At 38.2% G+C, this 23,893-nt stretch overlaps 1 pseudogene; it reads right to left on the bottom strand.

The window, feature by feature from the left end:
• Positions 1 to 6,760: 6,760 nt before the first annotated feature.
• Positions 6,761 to 15,017, bottom strand: LOC101352740 (serine/threonine-protein phosphatase PP1-gamma catalytic subunit-like; annotated as a pseudogene).
• Between the last annotated feature and the right edge of the window lie 8,876 nt (positions 15,018 to 23,893).

The following is a 23,893-nucleotide window of genomic DNA, read 5'->3' on the forward strand; positions in this document are numbered from 1 at the left end:
CCCTGGAATTCAGCTGTGCCTTCCAGGCCCAATGGGATGGCAACTCTGCTCCCTCGGCTTTGGGCATCCCCATTCTTCTAGTCCATCTGAGTGGTGACTCCATCTCCTCGACCCCAGTAGGGCCCATTCTTCTGCTCCTTGAGCATGGAAGACCCACCCCCTCAGCTTTGGACAGTGGATGCGGCCCTATCTCCTTGGCACTCATGACTGTCAGCCCCAAGATCCAGAACTGAGTTAGTGAAGATCTGATTCTTTGAAACCTAGGAGGCCATGTCTCCACCCTTTGAGACTGAGTGTTCTTTGCTTCCTGTCTCTTCATCTTCTACTTTCTGGTTCCTTGGCTTCTTGGCCTGGAGGTGCTCAGCTCTCTCACTTTGTGGGTCAGCAAGCCTAGCTCTGTTGACAAGTGCCAAGAGGCACCCCACTCTTCCAGGAAGCCTCCTGCCCAAGAGCACTCAGCTATCTCCCTCAGTGGGTAGACTCTTGTGCTGTTTTGACTGGTCTCCTAGTTCTGCTGCTGCCATTTCTCTGCTGCTGCTTCTCATTGTCTGCACCATCTCTGGTGTTTCAGCTTTCCTCACTTCCTTCTGAGCTCTCACTAGAAATGTATTTGATACTAGTATTATCACAACAGTCTCTTGAAGGTAATCTAGGCTTTTACTATTAGGCACTTGAAAACTTATCCAGCTTCTACCCATTACTCAATTCAAAAACTGCTTCCACATTATAGATATCTATTAGAGAAGCACCTCACTCCTGGTACCAAATTCTGTCTTAGTTATCTAGTGCTGCTATAACAGAAATACCATAAGTGGATGTCTTTAACAAACAGAAATTTATTCTCTCACTTTCTAGGGGGCTAGAAGTCTGAATTCAGGGCACCAGCTCCAGGGGAAGGCTTTCTATCTCTGTCCACTCTGCAGGAAGTTCCTTGTCATTGATCTTCCCTTGAGTCCATGAGTTTCTCGGCATAGGGACCCCAGGTACAAAGGACATGCTGTACCCCTGGCTTTTCCTTCTTGATGGTCCCTCTCCTCTCTGCTCACTGCTCTCTTTTATATCTCAAAAGAGACTCACTCAATATACACCTAATCCTGTAGGTTGTGTCCTGCCTCATTAACATAATGGACAACTCACTCCCAAATGGGATCATAACCACAAGCATAGAGGCTAGGATTTACAACACATACTATAATTACATCAGGTAACAAACTGGAGGACAACCGCACAATACTAGGAATTGTAGCCTAGCCAAGTGGACACATATTTTGTGGGAGCACAATTCAATCCAAGACACTATCGAATATCTTTCTATCATCAATCTTTACAAGGCATTAGCAGGCCAATCTCAAGATACAGGAATGAGCAACCACTACAATTGGAAAGTACAGAAGGAATGTTTTAGAGTGAACATTAATTTCTCTTCATTTATTTCCAACACTTGTTAAAGTTAGGACCTACCAATCGTGTCAAAACTAATATGGCTCAGCAATGTACCTCTTAGCCATTCTAGTTTCTTAGGTAATGCCATAGATATCAATAGAAAAATGAGTGGTTTGTGCTAATTTTTATCTACGTTTACAACAAGATGGATTTAAGCCATCACGTTGTTTTGTAGGTTGAGATCACATAGATGATGCTGTATAGTTGCATGATTGCTGTTGGTATAAAGTTTTATATAAAAGCCCCCCTATCCACCCCAGGAAATAAACTCTTTGGGAAAATATATGTCTGTGCTGCATAGGACAAAATTGTGCACTGAGTTTAAGTAAATAAAATCTCGTCTCTTTTTAAAAAAAATTTTTTATTGTGCTTTTTAGGTGAAAATTTACAGAGCAAATTGGTTTCTCTTTAAACAATTAATACAAAAATTGTTTTGTAACGTTGGTTACCAACTCCGCAAGGTGTCAATACTCTCCCCTTCTCCACCCTGGTTTGCCTGTTTCCATTCGTCCAGTTTTCCTAACCTTTTCTGCCTTCTCATCTTTGCTTTGGGGCTGGTGTGCCCATTTACTCTCTTATACTTGATTGAACTATGAAACACATTCCTCGCGTGTAGTAGTGTTTGCCCTCTACATCTGTGTAATCTTTGGCTGAAAGGTGAACCTCGAGAGTGACTTCAGTACTGAGTTAAAAGGCTGTCCGCGGGCCATACTCTTGGAGTCTCTCCATTCTTTGTCAGACCGGCAAACATGGTCTTTTTTTGGTGTGTGAATTTGAATTTTGTTCTACATTTTTCTCTCGCTTTCTCCAGGACCCTGTATTGTGATCCTTGTCAGAGCAGTCAGTGGTGGTAACCAGGCACCATCTAGTTGTTCTGGGATCAGTTTTGTGGAGGCTGTGGTAGCTGTGGTTCATTAGTCCTTTGGACTAATCTTTCCCTTGTGTCTTTGGTTTTTTTCATTCTCCTTTGTTCCAAATGGGATGGGACCAGTACATGTATATTAGATGGCTGCTTGCAGGCTTTTCAGACCCAGACACTACACACCACAGTCAGATTTAGAACATTTTCCTTATAAATTTTGTTATGCCAATTGAGCTAGATGTCCCCTGAGACCATGTTCCCCAGCCCAGTAACTCAGTCCCTCAGGGAGTTTGGATGTATCTCTGAAGCTTCTATGATTTTGCTTTGGTCAAGTTGCACTGGCTTCCTCAGTATTGTGTGCTGTCTTACCCTTCACAAAAGTTACCAGTTATCTACTATCTAGTTAGTGTTTTTCCCTCACTCATCCTCTCCCTCATGACCACCAAAGATTGTTTCTTTCTGTGTATAAAACTTTTCTTGAGTTTTTATAATAGTGGTCTCATACAGTATTTGACCTTTTGTAACTGACTTATTTCACTCACCATAGTGCCTTCCAGATTCATCTGTTTTAAGATACTTGGCAGATTCATCATTGTTCTTTATCATTGAATAGTACTCCATTGTGTGTGTGTACCATAATTTGTTTATCCATTCATCTGTTGATAGGCACTTAGCTTGTTTCCATCATTTTGCTATTGTGAATAATGCTGCAATGAACATGGGTGTGCATATGTCTGTTCATTTGATGGCTCTCATTTCTCTACGTTATATTCCCAGAAATGGGATTGCTGGATCATATGGTATTATATTTCTGGCTTTTTAAGGAAGTGCCATATTGTTTTCCAAAAAGGTTGTACCATTTTGCATTCCCACCAGCAGTGCATAAGAGTTCCAATCAACCTGCAACCTCTCCAAAATTGCCTTTCCATAAAAAAATTAATGATTAGTTTTTTCATCTTTTTAAAGAATGTTGTTGGTATTTGAGTTGCGATTGCATTGTATTTGTAGATTACTTTGGATAGAATCGACATTTTCACAATGATGAGTCTACCTATCCATAAGCATGTATGTTTTTGCATTTATGCAGGTCTCTTTGGGTTTCTTGCAGTAGTGTTTTATAGTTTTCTTTGTATAGGTCTTTTATTTTCCCGGTTAGATTTATTCATATGTATTTTATTTTTTTAGAGGCTATTATAAATGGTGTTGCTTTCTTGGTTTCCTTTTCATAGTTCTCTTTATTGGTGTATAGGAATCCAAATGATTTTTGTATGTTTATCTTATATCCTCCTACTCTGCTGAATCTTTCTACTAGTTCCAGTAGTTTTCTTGTGGAGTCTTTAAGGTTCTGTATATATTGTATTGTATCATCCACAAATTGGAATAGCTTTACTTCTTCCTTAATTTGGATGCCCTTTATTTATTTTTCTTGCCTTATTGTTCTAGCTAGGACTTCCAGCACAATGTTAAATAGGAATGTGATAAAGGACATCCATTTCTTGTTCCCCTTCTGAGGTGGAATGTTTTCAACCTCTTTCAATTGAGAATGATGCTGGTTGTTGGTTTTGTATACATACCCTTTATTATGTTGAGGAATTTCCCTCCTATTCCTATTTTACTGATAGTTTTTATCAAGAATGGGTGCTGAGGCCAACATGGCACTATAGACAGGATCACCATGCCATCCCTCTACAGCAAAGACCAGAAAAACTAAGCAAAACAGATATAAACAACCTGGAATCCTAAGCGTCAAATGAAGTGTTAAAGAACTCAATCAAGCACCAAACGAATAAGAAACTGACCACGAACAGAGAACGAGGAGATATATAGAGTGGAGGTCCCCTACCGAGTAATGTGGCATAGATTTGCCGTCTTCACTATATCCACCAACGAGTGCAAACAAGGAGTAACAGAAGCCGTTTTCACAGAGCTCCAAACAGGAGACAGAGCACCCACTAATCAAGGATGCACACTTTCCCACCCCCAACGCTTCTTCCTTGTATGAGGCCTCCACCACTTTCCAAGGGCCACAGTCGCTCGGCCAGAGAGACAGCAGCTCACCACCATCTGGATTAAGAGTCTTGGGTCTCAGCCACCAACGACTGTAAACAGTGAGTATGGGAAGGCAACTTCATGGAGCTCCCAATAGGAGACAGAGCACCTGGCAACCAGAGATACACGCTTTCCCACCCTTCACACTTCTTCCCTCTATGCGGCTTCCACCAATTTGCAATGAGCCATGGTTGCTCAGCCGGAGATACTTCAGCTCACTTCTGCCAGGATTTTCCCTATCCCAACTGGTTACCTCCTTCAGTGCCATTGATGTATTTGTGAAACAGCTCACAACATGGATGAATCTGGAGTGCATTATGCTGTCTGAAATAAGTCAATCACAAAAAGACAAATATTGTATGAAACCAGTGCTATAAAAACTTATGAAAAGGTTTACACACAGAAAGAAACAATCTTTGATGGTTATGAGTGACGGGAAGTGTGGGAAGGGAAAAATACTAAATAGACAATAGATAAGTGGTAACTTTGGTGAAAAGTAAAACAGTACACAATACTGGGGAAACCAGCACAACTTGACAAAGGCAAGGTCATGGAAGCTTCATAGACACATCCAAACTCCCTGAGGAACTGGTTTCCTGGGCTGAAGTTTGGGGAGCATCGTCTCAGTGGACATCTAGCTCAATCGGCATAACATAGTTTATAAAGAAATATTCTACATCCTACTTTGGTGAGTAGCGCCTGGGGTCTTAAAAGCTTGTGAGTGGCTATCTAAGATACTCCACTGGTCTCACCCCATCAAGAGCAAAGAAAAATGAAGAAAACCAAAGACACAAGGGAAAGATTAGTTCAAAAGACTAATGGACCACTAGTAACACAACCTCCACCAGACTGAGTCCAGTAGAGCTAGATGGTGCCCAGCTACCACCACCGACTGTTCTGACAGGGATCACAATGCGGGGTCCCAGACAGAGCTGGAGAAAAATATTGAACAAAATTCTAACTCACAAAAAAGAGTAGACTCACTGGTCTGACAGACTGGAGAAACCCTGAGAGTATAGCCGCAGACACACTTTTAACTCAGTACTGCAGTCACTCCTGAGGTTTACTCTTTAGCCAAAGATTAGATAAGTCCGTAAAATAAAATGAGAGTAATTGGCACAACAACCCAGGGGCAAGGATGAGAAGGCAAGAGGGGACAAGGAAGCTGGCAATGAGGAACCCAAGGTTGAGAAGGAGAGAGTGTTGACACGTCGTGTCGTTGGCTAAAAAAAAAGAATAGGTGTTGGATATAATCAGATGCCTTTTCTGTGTCGATTGAGATGATCATGTGATACTTTTGTTTTATTATGTGGTGGATTACGTTGATTGATTTTCTAACGTCGCACCATCCTTGCATACCTGTTATGAATCCCACTCGGTTGTGATGTATTATTTTTTTGGTATGATGCTGAATCCTATTTCCTATACTTTTGTGGAGAATTTTTGCCTCTATATTCATGAAAGATATTGGTCTGTAATTTTCTTTTTTTGTGGTATCAGGGTTGTGCTGTCTTCAAATAATGAATTCAGATGTATTTTTTCCTTTTCTATGTTCTGAAATTGTTTCAGTAGTGCTGATGTGAACTCCTCTCTGAATGTTTGGTAGAATTCTGCAGTGAAGCCATCTTGGCCAGGACTTTTTTTTATTACATTCTCAATCTCTTCAGTTGTATGGATCTGTTCAGATTTTCTACATCAGTTTGTGTTATTTTAGGTAGGTGGTGTGTTTCTAGAAATTTATCCATTTCCACTAAGTTTTCAAATTTACTGGAGTATGGTTTTTCATAGTACTCTCTTATGATTCATTTTGTTTCAGTTGAGTCTATTATAATCTCTCTTATCTCATTTCATATTTGGGTTATTTGCTTCCTCTCCTGTTTTTCTTTTGTCAACTTGGTCAATACTTTGTCAATTTTGTTGATACTTTCAAAGAATCAACTTTTTTTTTTTTTATTCTTTCTATTGTCCATTTTATTTATTTTTGCTCTTATCTTTATTATTTCCTTTCTTCTTGTGGCTGTGAGCTGCTTTTGCTGTTCTCTTTCTATTTGGTTTGTAAGGCTAACATTTTAATTTTATCCCTTTATTCTTTTTGAGGTTTCCAGAGTAATTTATTCATTAAAATCTATTCAACCTGCCATCAACAGTTCTCCTGTATGTATTGTGCTGATAATTAGACACTGAGAGGATTTAACAAGTTCTTCATTTAATAAGTCTAAATTCATTTTCACCACATGGTATTATTATATTATTATATTTCATTTTAACAGATCATAGTTTAAAAAAGTTATAGATGCTATGAGTTTTGTATAAACTGGTGGATAGTAACTTAGTTCATTTCTTTTGTCTTATAAGCCTCAACTTCACTGCAGAATAAAGAACATAGGACAAAGAAAGCTTTATTGGTCACTCATATAGAACAGCATTATTTCTGTAGTTTGAAGCTTTCTGAACAGACAGTTTAGCCCTGATGCTAGTGTAAAAAGATTACTTAGTGAATAGGTTATATGGAATTGTAGAAAATGTTATTAATTTCAATCATTAATAGCTTACACAGTACTAATTTACTGGTTGCTCTTCAAAACAAAAACCTGTTTTTTTTTCTCCCTTTTTTTTTTTTTTAGTACTTCAGGTGAAGGTTTACAGAAAAAATAGTTTCTCATTAAACAGTGGTATACATATTGTTTTATGACATTGGTTAACAACTCCATGACATGTCAACCCTCTCCCTTCTTGACCTTTTTTTTTTGGTGAAATATACATAGCCAAGAATACACCATTTCAAAAATTTCTACATGCAGAGTTCAGTGACGTCGACTACGCTTTTCCAGTTGTGCTGCTATTCTCAATTTAGATGAAGGTTTACAGATCAAAATAGTTTCTCATTAAATGGGTAGTACACATGTTGCCCTATGACAATGGTTAACAACCTCACAACACAACAACACTATCGTTACTGAATCTTCGGTTCCCTGCCACCAGCTTTCCTGTCCCCTTCTGCCTTCTAGTCCTTGTCCCTGTACTGCTGTGTGATATTAGTCCCATTTGGTTTTATGGGGCTGTCCACTCCCTGGCTGAAATGGTGAACCTCGGAAGTGACTTCACTGCTGAGCCATACTCTCAGGTTTTCTCCAGTCTCCTTTAGACCAGTAAATCTGGTCATATTTTGTGTGTTAGAATTTTGTTCTATATCCTTCTCTAGCTCTGTTCAGAACCCTCTGTTGTGATTCCAGTCAGAGCAGTCATTGGTGGTAGCTGGGCACCATCTAGCTGTACTAGACTCAGTCTGGTGGAGGCCTTGGTAGCTGTAGTCCATTAGTCCTTTGGACTAATCTTTTCCTTGTATACTGTTCTCTTCATTCGCCCTTGCTCCCGAAGGGATGAGACCAGAGGAATATCTTAGATGGCTGCTCACGGGCTTTTAAGACCTCAGACGCTATTCACCAAGGTAGAATGTAGAGCATTGTCTGTATAAACTGTGTTATGCCAATTGAGCTAGATGTTCCCTGAGACCATGGTCTCCACAGTCCCCGCCCAGCAATTCAGTCCCTCAGGGAGTTTGGATGTGTCTATGGAGCTTAAATGACCTTTCCTTGTACAAGTTGTACTGTCTCACCCTTCACCCAAGATACCACTTATCTATTGCTTATTTAGTATTTCCTCGGCCCCACCCCTCCCATCCCTAGTAACCAGCAAAGATTGTTACTTTTTGTGTGTGAACTTTTTCGTGGGTTTTTACAATAGAGGTCTCATACAATATTTTTCCTTTTGTGATTGACTTATTTCACTCAGCATAATGTCTTCCAGTTACATACATGTTATGAGATGCTTCACAGATTCCTCATTGTTCTCTCTCATGGTATAGTACTCCTTTGTGTTTATGTACCATAATTTGGTTATCCATTCATCTGTTGATGGGCTTCTAGGTTACTTCCATCTTTTTGCTACTGTGAACAATGCTGCCATGAACATAGGTGTGCATATGTCTATTTGAGTGATGACTCTTATTTCTCTAGGATATATTCCTAGGAGTGGGATTGCTGAATAGTATGGTATTTCTATTTCTAGCTTTCTAAGGAAGCACCATATCATTTTCCAAAATGGTTGTATCATTTTACATTCCCACCAGCAGTGCATAAGAATTCCCATCTCCCCGCAGCACCTCCAACATTTGTTATTTCCAGTATTTTGATTTGTGCTAGTAATGCCGGGGTGAGATGGTATCTCATTGCGGTTTTAATTTGCATTTCTCTAACGGTTAGTGATCACGAGCATTTCCTCATGTGTCTGTTGGCTGCTTGAATGTCTTCTTTGGTGAAGTGTCCGCTCATTTCCTTTGCCCATTTTTTAATAGGATTATTTGTCTTTTTGTTGTAGAGGTGTAGGATTTTCTTGTACATTTTGGAGATTAGACTTTTGTCTGACTTGTACTGTCCAAAAATTTTTTCCCAATCTGTAGGTTCTCTTTTTACTCTTTTGGTGAAGTCTTTTGAAGAGCATAGGTGTTTGATTTTTAAAAGATCCCAGTTATATAGCTTATCTTCTGGGGTTTGTGTGTTGATGGTTATGGTTTGTATCCTGTTAATGCTGTGTATTAGGGCCTGTAGAGTTGATCCTATTTTTTCTTCTGTGAACTTGATCATTTTTGGCTTTATATTTAGGTCATTGATCCATTTTGAGTTAGTTTTTGTATATGGCGTGAGGTATGGGTCCTGTTTCATTTTTTTGTGGATGGATACCCAGTTTTGCCAGCACCATTTGTTAAAAAGACTGTCTTTTCCCCATTTGATGGACTTTGGGCCCTTGTCGAAGATCAGATGACCGTAGGTGGATGGATTTACATCTGGGTCATCAATTCTGTTCCACTGGTCAATGTTTCTGTCGTTGTACCACTACCAGGCTGTTTTGACTACTGTAGCTGTATAGCAGTTTCTGAGTTCAGGTAGTGTGAGTCCTCCAACTTTATTCTTCTTCTTCAGTAGTTCTTTACTTATTCAGGGCTTCTTACCTTTCCATATAAAGTTAATGCTTAGTTTTTCCATCTCTTTTAAGAATGTTGTTGGTATTTGGATCAGGATTGCATTGTATTTGTAAATTGCTTTGGGTAGAATGATCATTTTCACAATGTTGAGTCTAGCTATCCATGAGCATGGGATGTTTTTCCATTTATGTAGATCCTTTTGGGTTTCTTGCAGTAGTGTTTTGTAGTTTACTTTGTAAAGGTCTTTTACATCCCTGGTTAGATTTATTCCTAAGTATTTTATCTTTTTAGGGGCTATTATAAATGGGATTGTTTTCCTGATTTCCTTTTCTTTGTTCTCTTTATTGGTTTATAGGAATCCAACAGATTTTTGTATGTTTATCTTGTATCCTGTTACTCTGCTGAATCTTTCTATTAGTTCCAGTAGATTTCTCATGGAGTCTTTAGGGTTTTGTACGTATAGTATCATATAACCTGCAAACAGGGACAGTTTAATTTCTTCGTTATCAATTTGGATACCCTTTATTTCTTTTTCTTGCCTTATTGCTCTAGCTAGAACTTCCAGCACAATGTTAAATAGGAGTGGTGATAAAGGGCATCCTTGTCTTATTCTTGTTCTCAAGGGGAATGTTTTCAGCCTCTCTCCATTAAGAATGATGCTGGTCATTGCTTTTGCATAGATGCCCTTTATTATGTTGAGAAATTTCCCTTCTATACCTATTTTATTGAGAGTTTTTTATCAGGAATGGGTGTTGGACTTTGCCAAATGCCTTTTCTGCATCAATTTAATAATCATGTGTGCATTGAGTCCGTTTACATTCAGTGTAATTATTTATAGATGTGAGTTTGTTGCCGTTATGTTATAGTGCTTTTTTTTTGTGGTGCTGATGGTTTCTTTGCTCTTCTTCCTCTCCTGTGCTGAATTACTTTTGTTTGTGGAATTTTTTTTCTTTTTGTTTGTTTTTGTAGGTTTTGTTTTTACTGAGATTTTATGTTTTTCCTCTTTATTTTTATGAGTATGTTTGTTAACTTTCTTTGTGGTTACTATGAAATTTACCCTTATCTTTCTAAGTTTGAAGCAGTCTATTATTACTTGATATCATCTTGCCTTCCTCTCCATTAGAAGGTTCTATACCTACACCATTTATTACCTCTTTTATTGTTCTGATGTTGTTGTCATTTACCGATTAACTGCTCTGAGTTCCTGTTGTATTTCTTTTGGCTTTGGATAGTCCTTGAGCTATAATTTCCTAGATTGGTATCTGGCTGGTAGAATCCTGCGTCCTAGATTCAGCTGAAGTTGTTTGTTCTCAGATCGAAGAACTCCATTTAATAATTCTTGTAAGTCTGGTTTGTACATAGTCCCTTAATTTCTTTTTGTCTGGTACAGTCTTAATTTCACCATCATATTTGAATGTGTTTTTTGCAGGACATATTATTCTTGGCTGGCAATTTTTTTCTTTCAAGGTTTTATATATGTCGTCCAATTGCCTTCTTGCCCACATGGTTTCTGCCAAATTATCTGAGCTTAGTCTTATTGTTTCTCCTCTGTATGTGACTTCTTGTTTTTCATGAGCTGCTCTCTGGATTTTTTTGTTTTTTTTTTGTTTTGGCGAGTGTGATTATGCTATGCCTTGGTGATTTTCTTTTGAGGTCTATCCCATATGGGGTTCATTGAGCTTCTTGATGGCCAGCTTTTCATCTTTCATGATATTGGAGAAGTTTTCTGTCAGCAGTTCTTCAATGATCCTCTCTGTGTTTTCTGTTTTCTCCTCCATTCTCGAACTTGAATCACTCACAGATTTTTGCTTTTGATTGTATCCCACGTAACTCTCAGGGTCTCTTCATTTTTCCTTCTTTTTTCTGAGTTTTCCTCAAACAGAGTTGTATCCAAGTGTTTGTCTTTATTCTGCTGATCCTGTCTTCCACCCTCTCAAATCTGCTCCTCAGCCCTTATGTGACACTGTCCATTTCTGAAATCTTGTTGTTTATCTTTTGGATTTCTAATTGTTGTCTATGTATAATTTCTAATTGTGAATTTATTTTGGCATTTTCTCCCTGCATTATTTTCCGGAATTCTTCCAATTTTTTTCTGTATTTTCCATGAATTTTTCTGTCTTTTCCATGAATTTGTCTATTTTTTCCTCATTTTTGTCTGCTTTTTGCATCAACTCTTGGATAATTCTTAGTATTAGAGATTTGAATGCCCTATTAGGCAGTTCTAGTGCCTTTTCTTCCACTGGAAGGTCATCTGGTGTTTTATTTTGGACGCCTACTGGAACCATCCTGTCCTGTTTTTGAAAATGTTTTGATATTGTCTGCTTCCTTTGGGGTATTCAGTAGTTTTTATTTTTTATTTTTATTGATTGTAGATTTGTTTGTTTTGTCCTTTTTTTTATTTGGCTATGTCTGAACAGGCAGGCTGTGTGTTCTTTGGTGCTTGCTGATTTGTGAGCATGATACTTTTCTCCTCCTTCTCCAGTTGGCACTGTCAGTCACTCAGATATGGTACAGTAGGGCAGCTCTAGCTGAAGAGGAGTTACTGGGGCAGGTAGTTTGTGGCACTTACTGCATCCACAAGAGCAGGTCGGTAATCAGTGCCGGGCAGGTTTCAGTAGGTAGTGCCTGTGCTGTTTGGTGGTGTGATGTTAATCACACAGTGCAGGTAGGCAGGATGTAGGGGAAAAATTGTTATGTGTGGAGCTAAGATGGATATGGTAGCAAGGAGAGAGGAACAGGGTCAAAAAACATACAAACAAACAAAAAACAGTGCTAGGGGAGCTTGCTGTTGGAGTGGAGAGATGAGAGACTATGAAATGGAGAAAAACAAAAATGGGAAGAAGAAAAAAAAAAAGAAAAGAATGAATAAATAAAAATCGGAAAAGAAAACGAACAGCAAAGCTCCTTTGCATCCCACCCGTGTGGCTATGAGGTCTGGGGAAGTTGTTCCCAGGTGTTGAAGTACAGCCTGGCTAGAAGGGATAGCATTGTCACTCAGTGACATTTATTAAGGGGACAGGAAGAGAAGGAAGGTATAGAGAGACGAGAAACTGAGTAATTAAGAAAGGCAAAAAGGGAAAAAGAGGGAAAAGAAAACAAAATAATTTAAAAAAAAAAGGAATCAGAAAAGCCCCCCAAAAAACAGAAAAAAAAAAAGTCTCAGGAATAAAGAAATGCCCTCAGGGATCCCTCTGTGCATCTGCACAAGCGGAGGGGGTTGGTCCCAAGCCCTGCAGCACCACCAGGCCAGAAGGGGCTCCCAACTCAAGAAAAGGAAAAGAAAACAGACAATTCAAAACAAATAAACAAACAAAAGCCCCGGGATCCCACCAGTGTGGCAGCCCAGACCAGGAAGCAGTTCCACACTCGAACGGAGCTCTGCAGCCCCTCAGAAAGAAGCAAAGATGGTGCACAGAGCCAGGTATTTGAGCGAAAAGAGGGGGAGTTGGTGAGAGATAAGGAAGAAATCAAAAGAAGTGGAAAAAAGCAACACCAGTAGCCAACAAATAGCATTCAGAGAGCCGGCCAGTTTGGTTGGGTGGAATCCAAGCAGTTGGTGCCTCCCGGACAAGAGACTGTAGCCGGGGGAGGCAAAGGAGGCCGAGTGGGGGTGAAGAAGGGTGGGGGCTGGGAAAGCGTATATTGCAAATTACCGGTTGTTTTGTCTCCTGCTGGAAGCTCCATGAAGCTGCTTTCTCGTACCCCCTGTTTGCTGGTCTCCGATAGGAGTCCAAAATGGCGGATCCAGGCTGCGTTAGCCGATAGGGGACCTCTGTATGAATCTCTTCTCACTCTTCGTTCTCTGTCAGTTTTCTCACTCCATTTGATGCTTGGCTGAGTTCTTTATCTCTTCATTTAATGTTTTAGGAGTTCAGGATTGCTGTGTTCTCTGTTTGGCTTAGTTTTTTGGATCTTTCCTGTGGAGGGACGGCATGGAGCTTCTGCCTAGAGTGCCATTTTGCAGGAAGTCTCACAAAAACATGTTTTTGAAACCTCAAAATGTGGCATGTGCACATAACCATGCCACTGTCTATTTTCAGGGTTGTGTCAATATGTATTTCAACAGAAACTTTGGCTTTAGGAAAGAGTCATAAACATTTAAAATAGTAGTTTTAATCATTATTTTAGGTATATGATAGAGGAAACATGTGCTTTAATTAAATGTACATCATCCCAGTGATGCTGGCAAGGTTGAAAGTTACTCCTAATCCTGATAGTAATAAAAAATAGTTTGTACATGAAAAGATAATGACAAAATAGAGCAATCCCTTTGAGACAAATTTTTTAAATTAAAAAAAAAATTGTTCCCAGTGGTTTATATCGACAGTATGCATTTTATGACAATACGATGTTCAGATTCAGAGCACCCTAGGACTCTCTTTACACCCTAAAGAAAAGTAGCATTTACACTACTTATGGGTTGTACTGAACTTAAAAAAAATAAATAAATATCAGTTGTATATTTACCCCTAGGCAGGATAAACTGCCCTGAGGTGTACAGCTTTAACACCATCATTAAAAGTTGTTTGCAAAAGGAATAGAGAATTAAAAGACAAAACAAAACACTTGGGAATGGAGAGAGTCTTTGATTTGCTATTACAACCAGTGAATGCTATTAGGTAAATCAAAAATTAAGTGGGGCCCACAAACACAGATCTGTTTGAGCAAGCTGACCAGTACACATTACAGTTTTAAAAATGAAAGTTATATAGTGTTTGTTACAAGTCCCAACTAGGCATTGTCAAAATGACATCTATTTTTTTGCTTGCTTTTTGATCATATCCCTTGGTGGTGTTATGGGTCTAGTGACTTTCGGCTTCTTTTTCTCTTCAGGCTTTAAAATCTGAAAAGAACGCATTAGCATTTCATCCACACTCATCGTGGAATCTGCATTGTCAAATTCTCCACAATAATTGGGTGCAGAAAACAGAATGACCAACTGCCTCTTGAAAAAAAAAATTCATATCCATCCTCAATCACCTAAGGGGCTCCACATATAAGATCCAAATCATGCTTATGGAGAAATTTTGCAACACTTCTCTGTCATTTTTGCCCCAGCCTAAGACATTTTTATCAGGGTCAGACCACAAAAAATCACAAAGAAGACCCTGATCTGGTACAGCAGTTGGTCGCATAATTTGCTGAATCTGCTTCATAGATTGAATATCTGGTGATAAACTTCCATGAAAGCAGAGTATCTTCTCATCCATGATGGTGGCTATTGGCAAACAGTTTGTGCACTTTTTCCAGACTTTAACGTTGTATCTTCTTTTACATGCATGACAAAACCCATAAATTCTATTGACATTTATGGTTCCCTCTGAGAAGAAAAAATTCTCAAGATATTTGATTTTGTAGACCAGTAAGAGGCAGATAGTCTTCAATGACTGCTTTCCCCGTCCACGTAGTCTTCAAGAAACAGGTAGTTGCTTTCTAGTGGGAAACCGTACTCAAAAAGTTGAAGCAAATCATAGTATTGCCCATGGATGTCACCAAATATTTTGAGTGGTACTTCAATTTCTAGTAGGATAGGCTGAGAAAGATCTCCTGAGACTTTAAGCACAGTACCCTGATTTCATTCTCCAACTCAATGTAGTTGGACACTCTTACCAGGCTTGGACCTCTCACTTCCAGCAGCCGTTGGATGATGCTATCCATGTTGAGTGTATCTATATCCTCCATCGCTTTCTCATCGCGACCCTCCAATGCTGGCGCTGCCACCAGCTGGCACCCAGGACTCACATTCCTTCCCCACGCCATGACTTTTGAATTCCCTATCACGTATTTCCAGTGCCTTTTCTTCTGCCAGATATCTGGTGCTTTATTTTGGTAAATTACTGGAGCCTTCTTGTCCTTTTTTTTTTTTTTTTTTTTTGATATTGTCTGCTATGTCTGAGACATTCAGGTATATATTTTTTTTATTTATTGATTGTAGATTTGGTTGTTTCATCCTGTTTTTTGTTTTGTTTTGTTATGTCTTGGCAAGCGGGCTGGGCAGGTTTTTGTTTGCTCGTCTGTGGGCATGTTAGTTCTCACCACCTTGCCTGGGTGTGCAGGGGCAGTCATTCAGCTGTGGTACAGTAGGGCAGGTCCAGCCGTGGGGGCGGGGGGGAGGGGAAGGGGCAGAGATGTCTTTTATCTATGGCATGAACCAGACTGGGGCTGGGGGCTGGAGCAGGGCCTATGGTGTGACAAGCTGGATCCCCTGGGGCCACAGAATGTGGCAAGGTGAGGGCCTGAGCTAGCGGTAAGGAGTCTTGGGGTCTGGGCTGGTTTCCGTCGGGGCCTTGGAACCTGGCGATGTGGGGGCCAGCTGGCCAGGAGGAGTACGGAGGTCCGCCAGGTGGGCTGAGGAGAGAGGCAGGGGGAGGGGTGAATGCAGGGGCAGAGGAGGTTAGATGGAGGAGGGCAATAGGGTAGGTTAGCACTTGTTACTGGCAGTTGGGGCTGCCGAGATGGGGTGGTTCTTGTTGCTGTTCACCAGAGGGTTGGCAGCTGTAGGACCAAGCTCCTGTGGTTACTGGGTGAGAGAGTCTGGGCTCCTCCTTGACTTGCATCCAGCAAATGTGGTCTTACCCTGGGTGTGTCTGCGCCATCCCTCTATCTCCTATTAAGAATTTTGTGGAGGTGCCTTTCTGTGTGTGGGGTTGTGGGCTTTATTCCAAGATAGACACGCTGAATTACGCTGTTTGACAGGGATCCTCCACTCCATATCTCTACTCCTTCACCATTTTCTATCAGTTTCTTCTTCTCAGTGGCTTTCGATCTAATATTTTATCCCTTTGTTTAAGGTTCAGGGTTCCAGGATTGACATCTATATCTGTTTTACTTGGTTTTTCGGGTCTTTGTTGCAGCAGGATGGCTTAGTGTGTCTTATTTTTCTGCCATGTTTGCTCTACCTCCAAAACCTCATCTCTAATACCTGCCACTAACACTGCTCATGCAAGCAGTTATCCTACTGTTTTACTAAAACCTGTAATCCTGAAAAACACATAATTCCTGAAAAGCACCCATTTTGAGAACTCAGTGCATTACACTTCAGTGGTCAGGCAATCCCTCTTTCTGTAAGGGTTTGAATGCCATTTGCTATTGCACTCAGACAGAGGAAAATCTTTAACTGATTGTCGAACGTCTCTAACAAATCATTATGCTGTTTTTCTTAAAGGATCTTCCATGGTCCTGCACCCTCATTCCACCACCAGCGGTTGCCTTCAAGTTAATTCCAGCTCATGACTACCCCATATCTGTCAGAGTAGAACTGTGCTTCATAGGGTTTTCAGCGGTTGATGTTTCAGAAATAGATCACCAAGTCTTCTTTCTCAAATGTCACTAGGTGGACTAAAACCTCCAACCTTTTGATCAGCAACCAAGCACATTAATCATTTGCACCACCCAGAGACTCCTTCGTTAGTATTGTACACTGTATTTTATGGCTTTGGGCACCTCCTACCACATTCAGCCTTTCTCAATGACTTTCACTCACTTCTTCTTGCTAGTACCCTATGTCTAGAACTTTAATATACCTGAAAAATGCCAGTGTAACATCCTGGTGTTATTAGGGGCATAATTAATAATTTATATACTATTCCTAAATAATAACTTAAGGAAATAAAATTGATATAAAGTGGAACTTTGGTGGTGCAGTGGTTAAGACTTCGGCTGCTGTAACTAAAAGGTCAGCGGTTCAAATCCACCAGCTGCTCCTTGGGAACCTTATAGGGCAGTTCTACTCCATCCTATAGGGTCACTAGGAGAACTTAAGGAACTAAAACTAGTATACAGATAAAATGAATGCAAGAAGATAATCATTAGAGTATTATCTATAATAACAAAAACTAGATAAAATCTTAACATTGGATAAAGGTAAATGAGTCCATTACTATGGTATATCAGCTCAGCGGAAAAATCTCAGCAATAGATTATTACTATGAAGATTGAAAAATATATAAAATTGCTTATATGTTTTTTAGTATACAAAAATATAAAATATTAGCCTTATTCTATTTTCAAACTTTATCATTTTATATATACATATAAACAATGACTTACAAGTGAATTTGAGTGTGCTAGTTTTGAAGGATTATGAGTGAATTTTTGTCTGATCACATTTGTCTTATAGTTGATGGTAGATTAACTGTATTTACTTACTTATGTTGATTGAAAAGCAGCATTTGTAATAGCTCCTTCATAATAAGGACACCAGGCAAATTAAGTTAGTTCTGTGGACTGAGACATATTGATTCATTGCTCTGGCCCACAATTTTCTCATAGGTAAAATAAATTCCCATTGCTTCTAGTGTTATGTACGTGTCAATACAATGTCTGATTTTACTTTGGAATTACAGCAGAAGAAATTAGAGTTAATAATCCTTAGTCTTAGAGTTGTGGGTTATTTGTATTTATTTGGTAGAATCTTGCCAATTTTTAAGAGGTGAGAGTCACTTTAGTGGGATAACCCTGTAGGAACATTTTATTATAATCTGTGAAATATGCAGGAAGACCCCAATAAAAATAATTTATATGGTTATTAAATATTTACTCTTGGCAAGTTGTGTATTGACAAAGGTAGCTTGTGAAATCTTTGCCATCCCTTGGCCCTGACTACATCCAATACATGTATAGAGGTAAACCTTTGCTAAGTCATCATTCTACAAGGGATGATGCTTACAAGTTGGCTCCCACTTTCCACTAGACTTTTATTGAAATTGACAATTGTGGGGAAGACATTCCCAATTGCTGTATCTGCGTTTAAAACCATTTGGCAGGATTACATACCTTGAGAACTTATAAAAATATTTTCATGTGAAGCTGTCCAAACCTGAATTATAGAATACTAACCACATAAGTTTATAGTTATTAAATATAAGCAATATTATATATAAAAGAAACTGCTTAATAATACATTTTGTGGTTTCATTTTGGTCCAATAAGCACTCTTTACTTTCAATTCCTTCTGTGCCTCCTTTGGTGAGGAGAGGTCTCTCTAAAAAGATTATTCTGTTTATCAGGTTAGTCGATGAAAATTTTCAGCTATTTCTCAATATTAATTAGACTGTAACTAAATTTATATAATAAGAAACCAAACCAGATGTCAGAGTCTATCCCGGCTCATTGTGACCCCAGGTGTGTTAGAGTACAACTTTGCTCCTTTGGCTGATTATTCAAAAGTAGGTCACCAGGCCTTTCTTCTGAGGCACCTCTGGGTGGACTCAAACCTCCAACTTTTCTTTCAACAGCTGACTGTGTTAACTATTTTGACCACCATGCTGTGTAATGCAGAACTATGAAAAAACAAAAAAGTTAAGCCTCTAGATACACAGTCAACTACTGACTAGGTTTAACTTTCTCTTTCTTTAGTTTACAGTCCGAAAAGTGGAACCCTTTGTCTCCCTTGCAAAACGTAAAATGTCAAGGACCTCCTTACTTGTATGGGATGAACCTTCTACATTCTTCTGCTATGACTTTTGTCCAGCTTCATTTATGTAGTTTTTATGGTGGGGGAGGAGAATTTTTTGACTCTTAGATTTTTGCAAGGAAAAGTAACCACAAAGCTGATTATGACTGCAAAATATTCCTTTCTGTGGCACAGAAGTTATGGGAAATTTCTTACTACCTGGTAACACTTTTAAATACTTTTCTGATTTTAACTCCCCAGTGTTTCACAATTTACCAGCATATACTCTGTCTATGGAAAGTCCAAGGAGGTAGTGGACTGTATAGGACACAGTGCCAGCTCAGACCTCTGGTGATCTTCCTAGGAACCAGAAGGAATTTTTTTTTTTTTTTTTCACTTAACTCCTGTCTATTTTCATCAATTCTTTTCAAAGAGAAAGAAAATCAATTTTTTTATAAGCTATTCAAATTAATGCTTCCCGTTTCATTGAAGAAAGCAGAACAATCCTTAGAGATTCCCAGAGAAGGGTACAAGATGTTTAGAATATTCCTTTCCAGCAAAGAAAAATAATTGATCTATTATGGTAAAGTAAAACAGTCCATGACTAATATTTTCTAACCATATTAAATTAATAGGTAAAAACTTACACACAAAGTATGCACACATTTGTTATTTTCTATTCATTCCCTCAAATATGCACATATTCAATATAGAAACAACTGCTTTGAAATTGGATGTTTATAAACTCTACTAACTGTTGTAACACATTGAGTATTTGATTAATAACCAAAGTTGTGGCACAAAATAAAAGAAAAAAATATATTTAGACAAAAAATATTACTGCTGTTATAGACTAGGTAGAAAAAAGCATTTATTAGTTGTAGAAGCAAATTTTGCATTTTAGCGGGAATCAGAAATTAATATTTTTTGCCAAATGGAAGTGGAACCAGAGGGGAGGAGGAATTATGCAGGGGATGGCTCTAAGCCTTTCTATGACTTAATCTTTTTGTCATGTGTATTTTGATAAAAACAAAAAGGAAGTACTTAAACTATAAAGTGAATGTAGAGCCTGAGTCCTTGAGATGTGCATAAGATTGGAGCAAGTGAGTTCTGTTTTATCTCTGAAGTAGATTTTATTGTTGTTCAGGATGTTTGCATCCTTTCCCTGTGGAATCTTCCCTAAGCGAGAGGTATACTTTCAATCCTGTTGATGTCAGATTTGTCTTGTGATGTGCTTTGTTCAATAATATATGAGAGGAACTGATGTGAGACACTTTCTAACAAAAGCTTTAAGAGCTCAGGTAAGGGCTGATTCTTCAGTCTGAGTTCCAGAAGGAAGACAAGAGCAGAGTTTCAGCTAACTCACAAAAGATGTATATCATGAGCAAAAAATAAACATTGCCTTTTGCTAGCCACTGAGAGTTTGTGGTCTTGTTATCCCTGCATGCTGACTATTGTCATCAGGGAAGAACTCTATTGCCTTTCTCTTCTGCCTCAGTGTTCATACATGATTTTTATACTTCATTGGTAACTGTGTTTTTTTATTCATGGTTTTGCATATATGCACTGAAAGTCTTTAAATTCACATCTCTATTTCAGACTTACCTTGCCCTCCGTATTCAAATTTTGTAATTTATCTATGTTGTCCTGTAGATGTCTTCAACACGTGTGAAGAGAAATCTTGATTCCCCTCCCCCTATTGAGCTCCTCCACTTCATTCTGTCTTTCTTGTTATAGGATATGGCCCCACCATTTCCCAAGCTCTTCAAGCTAAGATTGGTGCTTAATCTTTCTTTATCTAACAAACACAAACTGGCAACATATTTTTTCAATTCTATCTTAAAAACATTTTGCAAGTCCAGTGACTTCTCTTTATATCCACCACCACAACTCCAGTCAGTCTCAACACTTTTCACCTATAATTCTGGGACACTATCTTTGAGTTTTTATCCTTGTTTCCCTACAGATTGTTTTTCACAATGCAGCTAGAGTCAACTTTTAAATATTCCAGATCAAGTCACTCTTATGCTACTACTCTTAGTAAGACACCAAAGGTCTCTTCATGCTTCCAAAACTGTGCATGATCCAGCTCTTGCCAGCCTCTCCAACATTTTTTGCCCCTTGCCATCTTGCTCAGTATGATGCAGCCGCACTGGATTTTGCGGTCCCTTGAACATGGTGCCTGACTCTTTCCCAACTCAGGTTGGCACAGCTGTTTTCAATTTCTGCAAGAATTTCTCCTTTCTCTTTACCTAACTAACTTTCATTTTTAGGGTCTCAACCTAAATAACATATTCTCAGAGAGTTTTCAATGACTGTCCTAATTAAAATAGCTCACTCTCCCTGTTTTTCCTTGTGCTGTTGTATTGCACAGAATTTAGGATGTGATGATCTGCTCTCTATATTTCCATTGTTTTAACCCATTGCCGTTGAGTTGACTCTGACTCATGGTGACCCTATAGGACAGAGTAGAGCTGCCCCATAGGGTTTTCAAGGAGTGGGTGGGGGATTCAAACTGCTGACCTTTTGTTTAGCAGCTGTGCTCTTAACCACTGTGCCACCAGGGCTCCTCCGTTATTTTAACTAATACAGTTTGTTAATTTTTGTTTGTGCTTACTTTATTTATTTATTTTTGCCTGTCTCTTCCCACTCCTCTCACCCCTTTCCCAAGACTGAAAGTCCATGATGGCAGTTGTACCAATATTAGAGCTTATTAAGTAGAGAAAAAATGTAGGATTGGATGGTGGGGAAGATAACAATAACATTGTTTTTGAAATTTGAAATTAATCATTTTCTTAGTTTTGAAAAAAATGATTATTTATATGGATATTTTTTAAAAATTAAATAAAAATACTTAGTGAAATATTAATATTAGTTTAAAGAAACAAAGAAGAGTATTTTGAAGAAAATACTTTTTGCATCTAGTACAGTAACCTATGCGTAAACATATATTTATAATCTTATAACAGCTCTGGCAAAAATGTAAACAAATTTTTTTAATGTTACAATATGGAATGTTGCAATATGCTCTCTGAAATATTTTATTAAATCAACATAAATTTTTTATCGAAAGTTTATTTTTAGTGTGTTTATACATTTGTTATATATATCATTGTAGAAGAAAAAGGGAAATACCAGACTGTGTTGCACATGGAAAGTCCAAGTACTGTTTTATAAAATTTTCATCATATACATGTATGTAGTCACACATACAAACACACACATATGTAGCACAAGTGTATGATGTGCATAAACCTGTTGCCATGGAGTCTATTCTGACTCATGCTGACCACATGTAAAACTGTACTCCATACGATTTTCAGTAGCTGTAAGCTTGCAGAAGGTTCTCCTGTAGTGCCACTGGGTGGATTCAAACTTCCAACCTTTTGATTAGTAGTCCAGCACAAACCATTTGTGCCTCCCAGGAACTGGGTCAAAATGTATTATCCACTTCTAACTATGGGTGTAGTGAAGAAAGTTTGAAAGCCACTGTACTAACTTACATAACCCTCTCCCTCTTGCAGGGGTAGAGGTAGATGGAGAATGACTAAGCATTTGCTCAAATGAGACTTGAGTTGGCTAAAGAAAATATTTAAACCATGGAATTGGAAAATATGCACATATATTGTCACCTAATTTATTGAGATTGTATTGGAGTATAACGAAGACTGGATACCTGGTAGACACTAAATGTTGTCTCCCCATTGCTAAAAAGGGTTTGAGGTTGATTATAATTCTATTAATATTCCTTCCTAAATTTTCTCTGTAATTTGGATCAGAACAATATCAGATGTTGATCAAACCATTTAACCTCCCCCTATTATATAAAAGAAGAAAGAAATATTCTAATTGTGTTGGTTACTAAGACAGTTAATCAGCAGGTTTGCCTAGCTATCTCTGTAAGAGGAAAGTGGTTGTATTGTTAACACCTGGGCCACCTTCTTAACAGCTTTATTATGCAGTAGTTTGTACATTTTCTTGTTGACAGATTTAGAGTACTTTATGAAAACAATAATTGTACTCAGACTGTAGCTGGCCGACTTCGTCAGTAAAAAAATAGAATGAGGTTGCCATAATACTTTTAACTGTTAAAAGGCAAATTAAGCAGCCTATGTAGCTTCATTAAGGAATTACACTGACTCTAACATTGGAACAAATTAAAATTGCTTCAAATAGATAAGAGCTAATTGCTGTGCAGTATCTTCCAAAGTTAGGGGATTCTTTAAGAAAATGTTTTTTGTGTTACCAATTCCGAGGGAACTCTATGAATACAACAAATAAAACAGCCATAAAATCAATCATTTTGGGTGTGTTCAATTCATTGAACTTCACCTTTTCAAATATAGCAGGGCAAGTATCCCAAATCCCTTATGTAGAGAACATAAAGTGAAGATAGGCTTAGTGTTATAGCTCTATTTATTTCTCTTACTATAATATATTGTAAATTGGTTACTCTTGTTAAATAAACATCATATGCAGAGAGTTGTAATGACTCTTCTGACACAAATTTAAGTGGTCATGTGAAGGAAGAATTCCACACTCTCCATAAAAATTGTGTCTCACCAGTCACCAATGATTCATCATTCTCTCACTTGGAGCAAATCTTATATTGCATAATTTGACATTTAAACTTAAAATACCTACTTCTTCAGGAGGGGAAAGGTGTGATCAAAAATTCTAAAGTGTAAATATCTAAAATCATATTTTATTCTGAGAGGGGATTGCTATAAAGGAAGTTTTTGTATCCTTTAAATGTTAGAAAAATGCAGAAATGACAGGTTTGGTACAGCAAAATTGACTAATTTCAAAAGTAGCCCAGAAAATATAATCAATTTTCTAAAAATTGAAATGTCATAATAATTTTAATTTTAAAATGCAATTCACATCATTTAATAATAATTAATTAATAACACATTAAAAAAATTGAAATATCTCATAGTCATTGTTTTTAAATAATATATCATTGTATTTCTTCAGAGTGAAACATGATTCAAAGGAATGCAATGGGAACATTTTATCCTACTAGATTTATTATAACTACATAGATAAAAAATTAGAGCACAATTTTATATTTTATTGAACATGAAGGTACATTTCTAAGGCTTGCACAATACTGAAGCATTTAATCAAGTTGCTCTGTGTGGAGTGGTGAGGGAAGAAAGTG

Source organism: Trichechus manatus, unplaced genomic scaffold (genome assembly GCF_000243295.1).
Source record: "Trichechus manatus latirostris isolate Lorelei unplaced genomic scaffold, TriManLat1.0 scaffold00129, whole genome shotgun sequence".
Lineage (NCBI taxonomy): Eukaryota > Metazoa > Chordata > Mammalia > Sirenia > Trichechidae > Trichechus > Trichechus manatus.